The sequence below is a fragment of the Macrobrachium rosenbergii genome, chromosome 13, assembly GCF_040412425.1.
Source record: "Macrobrachium rosenbergii isolate ZJJX-2024 chromosome 13, ASM4041242v1, whole genome shotgun sequence".
Lineage (NCBI taxonomy): Eukaryota > Metazoa > Arthropoda > Malacostraca > Decapoda > Palaemonidae > Macrobrachium > Macrobrachium rosenbergii.
Genome location: NC_089753.1, coordinates 28281401 through 28296182, shown reverse-complemented (window position 1 = coordinate 28296182; position 14782 = coordinate 28281401). Strand labels below are relative to the sequence as shown.

Below are 14782 nucleotides of genomic sequence, written 5' to 3'. Positions count from 1 at the left end.
GGCAATGTAATTGAAGCAATAGGGAATCAGAGAGAGAGAGAGAGAGAGAGAGAGAGAGAGAGAGAGAGAGAGAGAGAGAGAGGTGTTAGGAGAGAGAGAGAGAGTTCATCGGTTATCATTCAGAGTTTTCCTGGGCAGCGCAGCGTTGGTCAGCTAGTAATAATAATAAGAGACGCATATCCCCAAGTAACACAGAATAAGATAAATTACCAATGGAAAGGGTTGAAAAAGTAGTTTTGCATAGGCAACTTATTCTTGTCGAAAGATTCTATAGAGAAGTTGGTATGCTTGTCTTTTAAAAAAATAAGATGAGAGAGAGAGAGAGAGAGAGAGAGAGAGAGAGAGAGAGAGAGAGAGAGAGAGAGAGAGAGAGAGAGGAGTAACACATTTTATGGAATAAAAAAAAAAACATTGGTCAGTGTTCCCCTTCCGTAAATTCTTCGCTATTTCTAGATTTATAACTCGAGCCTTCTTTCTACCTTGATACAAAAACATCGTTATATCAACAACAAAAGATTAGATAATGTCCCTCACGGTGACAAAGCAACGTTTTCGTGGCACTCGTTGGCACTGGAACAAGGCCCAGTTTTTGCTTGCTCGATGCTGGTATATAAGACATGACTGCTAAGGCAGGACATTCACACGCTCAAGTGCCTCTGTCGGCTGAACACTCCTCAACCTCAGCTCTTCAATATGAAGGTGGTGAGTAAATGAGCACATCAGGTCCACTTCTCATTCACATATCAATATATGAATCTATCTCTGAGTAAATCCATGAATACAGCTAAATTTCAATGAATATATATTTATATATGAAAATTATTGCACTGAGATTAACCATGATCAAGACTTAAAGATAATTTCTTTCTCTGAATAAGAGAAAATTGACGATTCCTTCTCATATTGCAGATTGGCGCAATGCTCTTGCTTTTGGTGGCTCTGTTTGCCATCTTGGGATCCTCTGAGGCCATGCCGGAGCCTGAAGCCGATCCTGGCTTTATCCATGGTGGATACTACAGGCCTTATTACAGACCCATCATCAGCTATGGCTATGGTGGTTACGGAGGCTATGGATGGTAGATGTCTTTCTTAATGATGACATCGAGAAAAATTCTTCATATTTAGTTTTACTCCTTCTGAAGAGAAAAAAATTATATGTGATAATAGGACGTCGAAATTCACTGTCCTCAGCTGGTTCTGAAGCTATTTTTTAATTATGTTTCACAATAAATTACAGATAAAATTTCTTCTTTGATTCCTCCAGTGTTTATTTTAGAATAGTCATTATTTATTGCACGATGCAGTTGTTGTTAATTTATGCATGCGTCATATCTAGCCTTCAGAACATTTTCTAAGCAAGAATAACTTTTTCAAAATTCTTTATATTTCGGCTTAATCAATTTTGTGTGGCATTTTTGACATAAAAATCTCTTGTAGAATCGTCAGTAGATCGAAAGTTTGACTGAATTTACCTAATTATTGGCCAGTCTCTTTAAGCAAAGGTAGAAAGCAAGAAAGAAGAAAGTGAAGAAAGTGCAAAGAACCCAATGGACACCTTTCCTTTTCCTTTCACAGAAGAAAGTTGCAGTGACTGAAAAAGCACAAAAGAGTCGAGAAGAATCCAGATTACCATAAGCTTTCTAAAAGCACAAAGCAGCTTTCGAAAGCAGTGACAGAAGAAGAACCGCCAAAAGGAAACGAAAATGTGAGAATAAATTAAGTTGAAATAAAAAGAAATTCTGACCGACGAGAGACAGACACTGTATAGCTCCCAGTCATTTGTCCCGTGTGACAGAGACACCCACCATTACCGAAATATTTTCTACACGAGAGAGTGGCGTTTCAAATTGAATAAATACACCAAACGGTGTTATATAAGGAATTCAGAATCGTCTGCAGACGCCCTTTGCTGTTGAAGAGCATTTAGATATGATAATTGCTAAAACTTAGGAGATGGAACATTGATGTCAGAATTAAAGCGTAGAGCTAATTACTCTTTTATAAGGCGCCAGTGGTTACTATTACTTTACCCCTACACAGATACGCAAACACACACACATATATATATTTCTATTGGAGTTAATGGCATTGTTCACAGATACTATCTTTTTATCAAGACTTTGAATCAGTCTATACTTCTTTTTCTCTTCAGGCAAGCTTCTCAGGAATAAGGACAAATTATTCGAGATTCTTTACAAATACTTAATTTTATAGTCAATGGACCGTTTCCTCACCTCTTGGCGGTGTCTTTAGGACTGGATTACAAATTGACAGACGGGACTTTCATTACTACATGCAGACTTTTGAGTTTCAAACATGACGTCATTGGATGCTGAATTTCTATTGGTCAGCAGGTCTCATTCTCTTGCTGGTGGTCTGGGCGGCAGCATGGGCATTCCTGGTGCTCCGTAGGATGCGTCCTATGCCACAGCTTGGCAAAGGGCAAAGGAGTGATTCTTGTTTCTGGCCAATAGTCTTGATTTGCTTCCTTGTCGGTAATTGCGTCGTCCATGGGTATTCTGTTGCTCGTGTCTCCTTTCGGATTCTCACGGATGTCCTGTGGTTCCTTGAGAAAGGGAGGAAGAAGTCCATGTTCCTTTGTATATTTAGCACAAGCCGTACATATGTATACCAACAGATATAAAAACTATGCTTATCATGTTATTAGTACTGACAGAAGTTGTACCCCATCCCATTTCACACAAGGCTTCCTTAGGTAAAGAGATAGGAAATATCAGGCCATTGCGGTAAGGAAGTTCATTTTGACCGAGTTCCAGGGCAAAAGGAATGACGGGCAGGGAAATGGGTGGGCATTTTGGCCAAGGGTATGATATTACAGGCAACAAAAAGAATGAATCCTTCGCCACTGAAGAATACTCAAACAATTATTCAGAAGCAGTGAAGGCCTTGGAAATCTCAAATGAAAGTAACCAGAAATTCCGAAATATAAGAGGTGTTTCCCTTGGGAATATGTTAAGAATTTGGGACGCTGGTTGGCCTCGCTAAGTCTTTTCTGAGCCATGGCTTGTTAATGACTAGTCAACTACAGCCATTTTGTATAGTCTGACTAATTGATACCCTTCATTGTGAGGAGGAATTTTTTTACCCTGTCTGAGGACTCGAGAAGAAATTTCCTCTAAGAAACAATTGCCTCGACACTCTGACTTCTGAATTTTATGATTTTTGACAGATTTTCCACAAAGTTCATTTATACTTCCTTCATATCAAATCCCTTCAGCTGAACCACTGAAATATCTGTTTGTGTTTTCTTATGAGGAGAAAAAATGGGAAAACAGTCCAATTTCTCAGCAATTTCCTCAAGAATTGACCTGTGGATTCTTCACGGTACCCGAACATCAGACGTGATGCATGATGTTTGAATCTGGATGCCAACAGGAGCAATCGCGTCTTCTCATGTTGGTATGCAGTGAAGGTGAAACACTGGCCTTTGCAGTGTAAGAATCAACCAGAAGTATTCAGAAGACTTAACTTATCTGAACTCCTTGTCTGACATTATGTATGACTCAGTAACATTGGTAATGTTAGTAATATTGGTATCCTATAGATACTTTTTGTACTATTGTATCTGAAACCTGCTTTGCCATCTTCATTTATATATATCTGAACTTTTTTCACTCCAGTGTGCTTCTCAGACTCTGTGTCTTGGCTTGGAAAGTTGTTGAAAGGTACCCAATCACCTTCATTTTTGTCCATTTTTTCTATTCTTGAAGAGGCCGATCAAAATCTGGGCTTATTTTTTCATCTATTTTTTCTTCTCACCATATAAAAAATAATTCACTAGACCAAACTGAAGGCATAACATAACAATGTATAAACATCAACAAGGATGTGATCAAAATTTCCAAACTAATAAAGAGTTTACAGACGATTGTGTCAGACGCCTTACAAAATCGATATAAAACCAACTATAAAAGCTTATTCATATTTATTTTTGCTGAAGAGAACTATTGATAATAAGCCCTTTCCAGGATGCAAACCAAAAACAATTGTATTTTGTAATCAAAATAAAATAATTATGTCACAGTATCCTAAATCATAAGTAAGAAAAGCGCTTTTTCCAGAAACATTAGTTTATCAGACAATTATGGAAAAAAATAAAGAAGGTATTTTTTATTATTTATTGTGAAACACATTCACAAAACGAATTTTATGCAATGACTTATCATATGAATTTAGGTATCCTACAACAACTTGTCAATATTACTTCCTAAAAGATGACGAAACCAGAACACGAAGAAGGATATTGGACGATTTAGTCGATAATCTTAACATTCACTACCAATAGCCCCCCAGGCCATACCCATAGGTTTTGATAGGTTTATAGTAAATATGCTTAATGATTGGGTATCCACCATGGATAAAGCCAGGATCGGCTTCAGGCTGCGGCATGGCCTCAGAGGATCCCAAGATGGCAAACAGAGCCACCAAAAGCAACAGCATTGCGCCAATCTGCAATATGAGAAGGAATCATCGATTTTCACTTATACAAAGAAAGAAATTGTCTTTAAGTCTTAATCGTAATTAATCTCAGTACAATAATCTTTATATGTAAATATATATTCAATTGAATTTAGATGTAACTCACGAATTTACTCAGAGATAGATTCATATATTGACTTGTGACTCAGAAGTGGACCTGATGTGCTCATTGACTCACCACCTTCATATTGAAGAGCTGAGGTTGAGGAGTGTTCAGCCGACAAAGGCACTTGAGTGTGTGAATGTCCTGCCTTAGCAATCATGTCTTATATACAGCATCGAGCAAGCAAAAACTGGGTCTTGTTCCAGTGCCAACGAGTGCCACGAAAACATTGCTTTGTCATCGTGAGGGGCATTCCGTGATATTTTGTTGTGCATACTTGGATAATACAGATTTCTTGTATCAAAGAACAAAAGAAGGCTTGAGTTATGAATCTATAAAACGTAAAGAGCTTAAGGAAGGGGCGGACTGAAAGTCTTTCTTTTTTTTACCCCTAAGATGTATTAATTCTCTCTCTCTCTCTCTCTCTCTCTCTCTCTCTCTCTCTCTCTCTCTCTCTCTCTCTCTCTCTCTCATTATTTTGGAAAGCATACAAAAATATCTTCGCTACAGAATGTTCAGACAAAGGAAAAGGTGTTATGTAAAATGATTTTTCGATCCCTCTCTCATGCTAATTTGCACTATTCCATAATATCAGTCTTCTTCTGTATTCAGTTATTACGTCTTGGGAATATTCGTCTCTTATTATTACTATTATTAATATTTTCTCATTATTATTCTCATTATTGATCCAAATGACAGCATGTAAAAATTAATTAATTTTAATTATGTAGTGCGGAACAGCCTCACTGAGGATGCCGCGCAGTTGGAAGTTCAAGCGAAGATGCAGTGTATTACTACCCTAATACAATTCTTGTATTTTAATGATTTACTTCCATTTTTATTGATTGATTTATTAATTTATCTGTTTTTCTAATAATCGAACTCCTCTTTTTGTATTTCCCTTTACCTTCTGTTACTTCTTTCGAATGAGCACCTTATTCTTTGGAAGCTTGAATTTCAAGTCAGCGACCATTGGGGGCTTGTTTCATATGAATAGGGTATATCTTCTAAGTAATAATAATAATAATATTCTCCGGAAGCTTGAATTTCAAGTCAACGACCCTTGGGGGGCTTGTTTCATATGAATAGGGTTCACGTTCTGAATAATAATAATAATAATAATAATAATAATAATAATAATAATAATAATAATAATAATAATAATAATAATAATAATAATAATGTTCTTTTTTTCTGCATTTTCTCTCGTAAGCTAAAAGTGATTTTAATTAGAGTCACAGCTTTTTAAATTTCTTCCCATCCTGAAAACAAAGGGTCTTTGTATGGTCTTTATTCTTCTTTATTAAGACCACTGTTTGTACGGATTCCTTTAATTGGTACACTTGGGTATAAAAGGTTCCCAAGACGAATTTTATTCCAAATCATTCCTTCTCATCCAAAGCATTTCTTCTATCCTTATTTGCTTCCGTATTGCAATGATGATTTAAGGAGTGGCTGGTTGTAAATGATATGGCAGTACATATGGAAAATATACAGAATACAAAGATGTGCTAATTAATGAGATTAGTTATACAGTTCTTCATCAAAGCGCCTATCGAAGGTTTTATGCAAATCATGCAAGATGTTATATTGCAGTGATCATTCACATTCACATTCACAAGACAAAATCCTATAATTAACTCCTCACATCTGTTTTCAAGTATCAGGATTGATACTACTCAGTTTGCTACAACTAAAATGTGGAATAGTTTGCCAAGTGCTGTTGTGGAATCTTCTAACCTCCAAATGCTTAAGCGAGAAGCAATTTCTTTCCTGCTTATTTCCTGTTCCCTCTTACCTCATATTTATGACCTTTTCACATGACCTCTCTCTCTCTCTCTCTCTCTCTCTCTCTCTCTCTCTCTCTCTCTCTCTCTCTCTCTCTCTCTGCAGGCTCATTTCCCTTGGGACTTAATCTGTTGACCGTAGGCATAAGAGTTTTCAGCTGAAGACTGAAAGAAATAAACAGTTGTCTTCCATAAGTAAGCAGACTACTTCTTTGGATTTCACAGCCTTAAATGAATCCTGTACATCAAATAGTTGTTCCTGTCACATAGCTCCAAGAGGAAATGACTTCTGGAGACCTCATGCCTCATGACTGGGGCCTTCGACCACATAAACCTCATAAGACAATTAGTAAGCTATTACAGAATGGCCTATTCTCATGCGGAAAAGGACAGTGTCTCACCTTCTTATCAAGTTCCCAAGGGGAAAGTCCTTTCCAAGTTTCCGGAATTTACTGGAGAAGATGTGTTGTAATGTGTACAGATTAAGCCCTGCGGAATATTAAATAATTTTTAAGACATCTTCCACCATTAAAGGTGCTTTATGAACTTTATTGACGAATAGCCACCCTTTTCTTTACTTGCAATTATACAGGGTCCTTTAAAGATTTGCTTTCAGTGGAAGCATGACAGTGATTCAGAAAAGACTTCGAATAATTAAAACCGAAGGGCGTAAAATTGCTGACCTTCCTCAGATACCCCGAGACTTCTGCTTCGACTGAAGGCCCAAACAAGGCAGGCTGCTAATAACTTCAGGAAGACTCGACACGAGAGGCAGAAGATGCAACGCCTTTTAGGGAAAGGAAAAGAGACGTGGCATAAGAAACTCTATTCCCTAAGACTTTTGGGACGAGGAAGAGTGTAGATATTTGTGAAAAATAATAAACTCCCTTTCATCAGTAAACGCAGCAGAGAGAGAGAGAGAGAGAGAGAGAGAGAGAGAGAGAGAGAGAGAGAGAGAGAGAGAGAGAGAGAGAGAGAGGAAATATTATAATGGTTCTATTTCTATTCTAGAGGGACTGAAAGTATTTGCAGTTTTCTAATGAAAATTCAGCTATTCATCAACGCTGTGTTCCTAGTCCACAGTCTTATGTAGCAAATAATGATGTCCCCCATATGATAAGAAATCTATTTCATATATTGCAGTCATAACATTGCGAGAAGTGAATGTGCCTCTGAAAGACTGTAACCTGGCGTAGTTTAAATAATAGACAACATTTAGACTGGAACTTGCGAACTTTCCTTACAATTGTTTATTTTTTATATATTCTTAAAGAAATTGCGGGAATTGGGTTGTTTTTCCAATCTTTTCTCCTCGTCATGAAGGAAAAACAAACATGTTTCATTGACTCAACTGGAGGGACGTGGGACCAATTAATGAATTTTGTCGAAAATCTTCATTTATCTATAATAATGAAATCCGGGTGGATCTTTCTTGGGGCAGAATAGGTAGGGGATAGGGAGGGGTAGCGGAGACATGACACATCCACCCTCCTCCTGCAACCCTGTTTGTCCGACCAGAGTGGGGGCGGGGTAGGTAGGGTATCGGGAGAATAAGGGAGACTTGACACATCCACCCTCCTCCTGCAAAACTGTTTGTCCAGGATAAGTAGGGGATCAGAAAGGTAAGGAAGACATGACAGGAAGCGCCAGGCTTCCAGCCCAGCGTAGCACGCGCCATCAAGATAGTAAATCATAAAATTTAAAAGTAAAAGTCTCAAGGCAATCAATTTTCTTTGAAAACTGATATTCATAAAATTGTAAGCCACGCATAAACCGTAAACGATTGTATTTGGTAATTTTCAAATAAAACCTTTCAGATTTCTTCAGAACAACAGGAAGAGAACAGATTTTCGTGAACATCAGACATTAATGAAAACCACTAAAGTAAAATAGTAAAATAAAACAAAAATATTTTTCACGTGTTTTCTTTTATTGCATAATTACAAAGACTTCATGTATGGTCATTGACTTGGGGCCCCAAATAACCGCATGTAAGTCATTTTTGGAATAAAATTGGACTGAAACGAATTCTGGAGACTGGAATGATTTCATTATTAAGAGTAACACTTATCACCAATAGCCTCCCAGGCCTTACCCATAGATTTTGATAGGAGGTTTATAGTAAATATGCTTAATGATTGGGTATCCACCATGGATAAAGCCAGGATCGGCTTCAGGCTGCGGCATGGCCTCAGAGGATCCCAAGATGGCAAACAGAGCCACCAAAAGCAACAGCATTGAGTAAATCTGCAATATGAGAAGGAATCATCGACTTTCACTTATTCAGAGAAAGAAATTATCTTTAAGTCTTAATCATGGTTAATCTTAGTGCAATAATCTTTATATATAAATATATATTCATCACTTAAATTTATCTGTAATTCATGATTTACTCAAAGATAGATTCAAATATTGACTTGTGAATCAGAAGTGGACCTGATGTGCTCATTGACTCACCACCTTCATATTGAAGAGCTGAGGTTGAGGAGCGTTCAGCAGACAGAGGCACTTGTGTGTGTGAATGTCCTGCCTTAGCAGTCATGTCTTATATACAGCACCGAGAAAGCAAAAACTGGGTCTTATCTCAGTGCCAACAAGAGCCACGGAAAATTTGTTCATTATCAATATTTTGTTATAAGCGATATTTTATATGAAGGTAAACACTGCCTAACGGTACTTTTTTTACACCTAAAATTTATTACTCTCTCTCTTCCTCGTTATTATATTTTTATTATTATTTACAAAGTAACCCTATTCAGAATGTTTCATCCACAATAGGTTGATTTGTAAAATGAGTTTTCCAACCCTTTCTCGTGATAATTTGCACTATTCCATAATATCAGTTATCTTCTGTTTCTAGTTACTATTATTATTATTATTATTATTATTATGGATCCAAATGAAATATCATTATCAAAGCAATTACAATCATAATGAGTTTTTCACTACTTTTTCTCTCTGTTGCTCAAAAGTAAGATTAATTCTGATGAAAACTTTCTCAGCCCTCTGTCTAATCTTATAAGGAAGAATCTAATTTTTCCCTTCATTATTAAGACTACAGTCTTTAGAGATACCTTTGATTGCGCACTTTAGGTGAAAAAATCTTTGAGCGGTTTATAAGTCTTTCTAAGAATGACTAGATAAAGTTGTTCCTTCCTATTCAGTCCATTGCTTCTTGTCTTCAGTGTTTTCCAAAGAAGAAGAGAAATGAAATGCTGATGGCTATTTTAGGATGGTATGTCGCTATAAACAACATCAAATTCATGACAAATGCCCAGTCACGGTTTGATGATAAATGTGGGCGACCTTACGGCTTTGGGTAAAATCCAGTTCATAACAGTATTTATTACAAAATGCCAAGGAATGTCCCTCATGGTGAGAAAGCAGTGTTTTCGTCGTTCTCGTTGGCACTGAAACAAGGCCCAGTTTTTGCTTGCTCGATTCTGGTATATAAGACATGGCTGGTAAGGCAGGACATTCACACACTCAAGTGCCTCTGTCAGCTGAACACACCTCAACCTCAGCTCTTCAACATGAAGGTGGTGAGTCAATGAGCACATCAGGTCCAGTTCTCAGTCACAAGTCAATATATGAATATGTCTCTAAGTAAATTCAAGAATTGTATCTAAATTTAGTGAATATGTAATAATATATAAAGATTATTGTGCTGAGATTAACCATAATTAAGACTTGAAGATAATTTCTTTTCTGAATAAGTGAAAATCGACGATTCCTTCTCATATTGCAGATTGGCGCAATGCTGTTGCTTTTGGTGGCTCTGTTTGCCATCTTGGGATCCTCTGAGGCCATGCCGCAGCCTGAAGCCGATCCTGGCTTTATCCATGGTGGATACCCAATCATTAAGCATATTTACTATAAACCTATCAAAACCTATGGGTATGGCCTGGGAGGCTATTGGTGATAAATGTTACTCTTAATGATGAAATCATTCCAATCTCCAGAATTCGTTTCAGTCAAATTTTACTCCAAAAATGACTTATATGCCATTGTTTGGTGCCGTAAGTCAATTACCATAGATGGAGTCTTTGTAATTACTTAATAAAAGAAATTACATGAAAATACTGTGGTTTTATTTTACTTTATTGGTGTCCAATAATAGCTGGTGATTATGAGAAGCCGTTCTCTTCCAGTTAAAGAAACATGAAGTATCTTATTTTGAAAATTATGTACATTTGTTCACAGTTTCCACGTGGCTTTCAATTCCATTAATACCAGTTTTTTTAAAGAACAATAGTTGTCCTGAGACTTTTACTTTTGAAGTTTAAGATTTATGACAGATTTTCGACAAATTTCAATTATGCTTCAATCGCTTCACATCCCTTCAGCTGAGTCATTGGAAACAGGTGTTTGTGTTTTCTTATGAGAAAGAGAAAGGATGTGAAAAACAGCGCATTTCTTAATAATTTATTTAAGAATAATTGACCGGTGGATTTGAAGGGTTTCTATCTGCGTTTCTTCACAGTACAAGATCATCAGGCGTGATGCTTGATGTCTGAATCTGGATACCAACGGGAGCAGTCGCATCTTCCCGTGTTAGGAATGACCAGAAAATTCCGGATATCTGCAAAGGGTTCCTCGGGAATACTGGCTGAGAAGGTGAGACACTGGTGTTTGACGATGAACCAAGATTGCCATTGCAGAAGCAGATATCCCCAGTCAAGAAAACAATATTCTAGGAACAAGATACTTACATGAGAAACAGTTCCACATTCCAATGGTGGGAGGAATAAAGAACTTCTGGAGCTCAGAGGTTTGACAGTGCGGCACATATGCAACATACTGGTGCTGCTGTTCAGCAAATCTGATTATTCTCGGCAGGAAAAGACGAACAGGGATCAATTTCAATGAGAAATCTGATGTCTCTACAAGAGACCATCCAAGATGGTGAGTCATAAAAGTGTTTACATCTAAGAATAATAAAATTCTATCTAAAAAGATCATTTTCAGAAGAGACCCAGGAAATCCACTACAGTAAAGGGGACAAATGGTGATCTTAAGTTATAGAAAATACGAGCAATACCTAATTTTCGAGATTTGCTGACATTTTATTGATGTTTCGTTTTAAGATGTGAGTCAAAAGTTACATCAAGAAGCTTAAGATTCATTCAACAGAGTCCCATCCACCTGCAGGAAAGGATGGGGTGGAAAATCTGAGAGTTCTGCTAATCGAATATTTTTTAGTTTTACCGACTACACCTTTCACGAATCCGCTCCATGTCACGATTGACACTAAGGGCAGCTTCATTTCTCAATGGTGTAGACTATTACACCCACAAGTGTTGCATCATCGGCATACTGACCAATCTTGCTATCCAGGCCAACAACCATACCACTTGTATGCACTAAAAATAAGCGTGGACCCAGAGTACTACGTTGTGGAACTCCAGACACACTAGGTCTTGGTTCACTAAAGATCCCATCAACAGCAACTTGCTGCTGCCTACCTGTAAGGAAATCTTGAAGCAACCCTAAAACATATCCACCCACTCCAAGATTCTGAAGTTTATAAATAGGTGCTTTGTGATTTATTAAATCGACAGCAGTACTAAAATCTATTTGAATTACTCTACGCTCAAAAACTTATCAAGGTTCCCTTGCAAATGGTATGTCAAATCTAAAAGAGCATCACAGATACCTAACTGCTTTCTATGTGCATGTTGAATATCAGCAAACAGTCCTTTAGATTCCTCATAATTATATAGCGGTTTAAAAATAAGTTTTTCTGCAGGTCTTGAGAGCAGAGGAAGAATGGAACTGGCCTGTCTGCAATATGGCTTCTGAACAGTTACTGCAGTCTGCAGATATGCCTAAAAACTATAGAATCTTCTTTGGGACAACAGGCACTAGAAATTTACTAGCTCTGCAGCTAACTCTGCGCTGCGCTTATCTGCAAACATACTACATTGGCCCAACAACCTATAGAGTCTGCTGGTCTTGGGAGACATCATACTAGAAACCTTTTTAAAAACTAAGGGAAGAAACCATCAGGATCTTCTCCATCCCATCTATCAAGATTATCAAGAATTTTCTTGACATCCCTAAACCAAAATGCAAATTTCTTAAGAACAGGTTAGTGATGACAAGTATCAGGGAGAGGGACATCCTCAGCTTAGCTTCAGAAGCTCATTGAAGAGGTTCAAAATTTCCCTTAGGGACAGTCATCTGTTAGTAGTGGTGGAATAGAAAACAAGCCTGACCCAAGGATATGTGATGCTAATTTGGTCTACCACAGACGAAGCTGAGTCATTCCTCCAAGTTTCCTCTTTAAGGAATTATTGCAATTTCTCTCAACTGTATAGAAAATTCTGTTCGCAGTGCAGTGGGACTCACTAAAATAAATGGTAATTTTTATGTAAACAATTTCGTCTCCATGGGTTGAATTTGGTCTGTTTGTCATGAGCTCGTCTACATGTATCATCAAAACCATGGCTGATCATTTGTCCTGAATTTTATGACCTTTTTAGGGACATACCTTACTAAAATAGCCATCAGCGTTTCATTTAACTTCTTCTTGGAAAACCTCTGAAGAAAGAGGGATTGCACTGAATAGGAAGGAACAAGTTTAACTAGAAAATTCTGAAGAAGATTACACAATTGCTCGGACCCTGTTTTGCCTAAAATGTGCCAATTAAAGGAATCCCTAAAGACTATATTCTTAATAATGAAGGGAAAATTAGACTCTTCCTTATAAGGTTAGAAAGAAGGTTAAAAAAGTTGTCATCAGAATTAACCTGACTTTTGGGCAATAGGGAGAACATTAATAATAATAATAATAATAATAATAATAATAATAATAATAATAATAATAATAATAATAATAATAATAATAATAATAATGAAGCACGCCTGAGTAACTGGAAACGAAAAGATAACCGATATTATGGAATATCTCAAATTATCACTAGAAAGGTTTGGAAAACTCATCTAGCAAAGCACCCTATTCACTAACGAAACACTCTGTAGGGAAATTACTTTGTAACTTTTTGATAATATACGACGAGAGAGAGAGAGAGAGAGAGAGAGAGAGAGAGAGAGAGAGAGAGAGAGAGAGAGAGAGAGAGAGAGAGAGAGAGCAATAAATTTTAGGTGTAATAAAGTACCGTTAGTCAGTGTTTACCTTCATACAAAACCTTCGTTAATAACTAAGTATTTGAAAGAAGGAATTTTTCTATTGTAACAAAGCAGTGTTTTCTTGGCACTCGTTGGCACTGAAACAAGGCCCAGTTTTTGCTTGCTCGATTCCGGTATATAAGACATGGCTGGTAAGGCAGGACATTCACACACTCAAGTGCCTCTGTCGGCTGAACACACCTCAACCTCAGCTCTTCAATATGAAGGTGGTGAGTCAATGAGCACATCAGGTCCACTTCTGAGTCACAAGTCAATATATGTTCTATTTCTAAGCAAATTTAAAAATTGTATCTAAATTTAATGAATAGTTAATAATATATAAAGATTATTGCACTGAGATTAACCATAATTAAGACTTGAAGATAATTTTTTTCTCTGAATAAGTGAAAATCGATTATTCCTTCTCATATTGCAGATTGGCGCAATGCTGTTGCTTTTGGTGGCTCTGTTTGCCATCTTGGGATCCTCTGAGGCCATGCCGCAGCCTGAAGCCGATCCTGGCTTTATCCATGGTGGATACCCAATCATTAAGCATATTTACTATAAACCTATCAAAACCTATGGGTATGGCCTGGGAGGCTATTGGTGATAAATGTTACTCTTAATGATAAAATCATTCCAGTCTCCAGAATCCGTTTCAGTCAAATTTTACTCCAAAAATCACTTATATGCGGTTATTTGGGCCCCCAAGTCAATGCTCATAGAGGAGTCTGTGATTATGTAATAAAAGAAATATGAAAAATACTTTGGTTTTATTTTACTATTTTACTTTAGTGGTGTTCAATAATATCTTATGTTTACGAAAATCTGTTCTCTTCCTGTTGTTCTAAAGAAATCCGAAACGTTTTATTTGAAAAAATACTGAATACAGTTTTAACAAATTATGTGTGGCTTACAATTTTATGAATATCAGTTTTTAAAGAAAACTGATTGCCTTGATACTTTTACTTTTGAGTTTTATGATTTACTATCTTGATGGCGCGTTAAGCTGCGCTGGAACCAGGCGTTGCCTGTCATGTCTCCCTTACCCTCCTGATCCCCTACCTACAACGCCCCACCCAGGCCGGACAAACAGGATTGCAGCAGGAGGGTGGATGTGTCATATCTCCGTTACCCTCACGATCCCTTACCTACCCCGCCCTAAGAAACATCCACCCGGATTTCATTATTACAGATAAATGAAGATTTTCGACAAAATGTATTAATTGGTCCTATGTCTTTCCAGTTGAATCACTGAAAC

At 37.2% G+C, this 14782-nt stretch overlaps 1 protein-coding gene and 3 long non-coding RNA genes across 4 annotated transcripts in view; 2 read left to right on the top strand and 2 right to left on the bottom strand.

Annotated features, from left to right (window-relative positions):
* The window catches only part of LOC136845088 (uncharacterized), a 261817-nt gene that overhangs the window by 87586 nt on the left and 159449 nt on the right, over positions 1–14782 (bottom strand). The window lies entirely within an intron of this gene.
* On the top strand, positions 644–1243 carry LOC136844659 (uncharacterized). The gene is made up of 2 exons (XR_010854955.1): positions 644–702; positions 910–1243. It is a non-coding gene; the product is annotated as an uncharacterized lncRNA (long non-coding RNA).
* Positions 8302–8927, bottom strand: LOC136844658 (uncharacterized). Its single transcript, XR_010854954.1, has 2 exons — positions 8848–8927; positions 8302–8637 (listed from the first exon to the last, which is right to left on the bottom strand). It is a non-coding gene; the product is annotated as an uncharacterized lncRNA (long non-coding RNA).
* Positions 9867–10470, top strand: LOC136844657 (uncharacterized). Its single transcript, XR_010854953.1, has 2 exons — positions 9867–9932; positions 10139–10470. It is a non-coding gene; the product is annotated as an uncharacterized lncRNA (long non-coding RNA).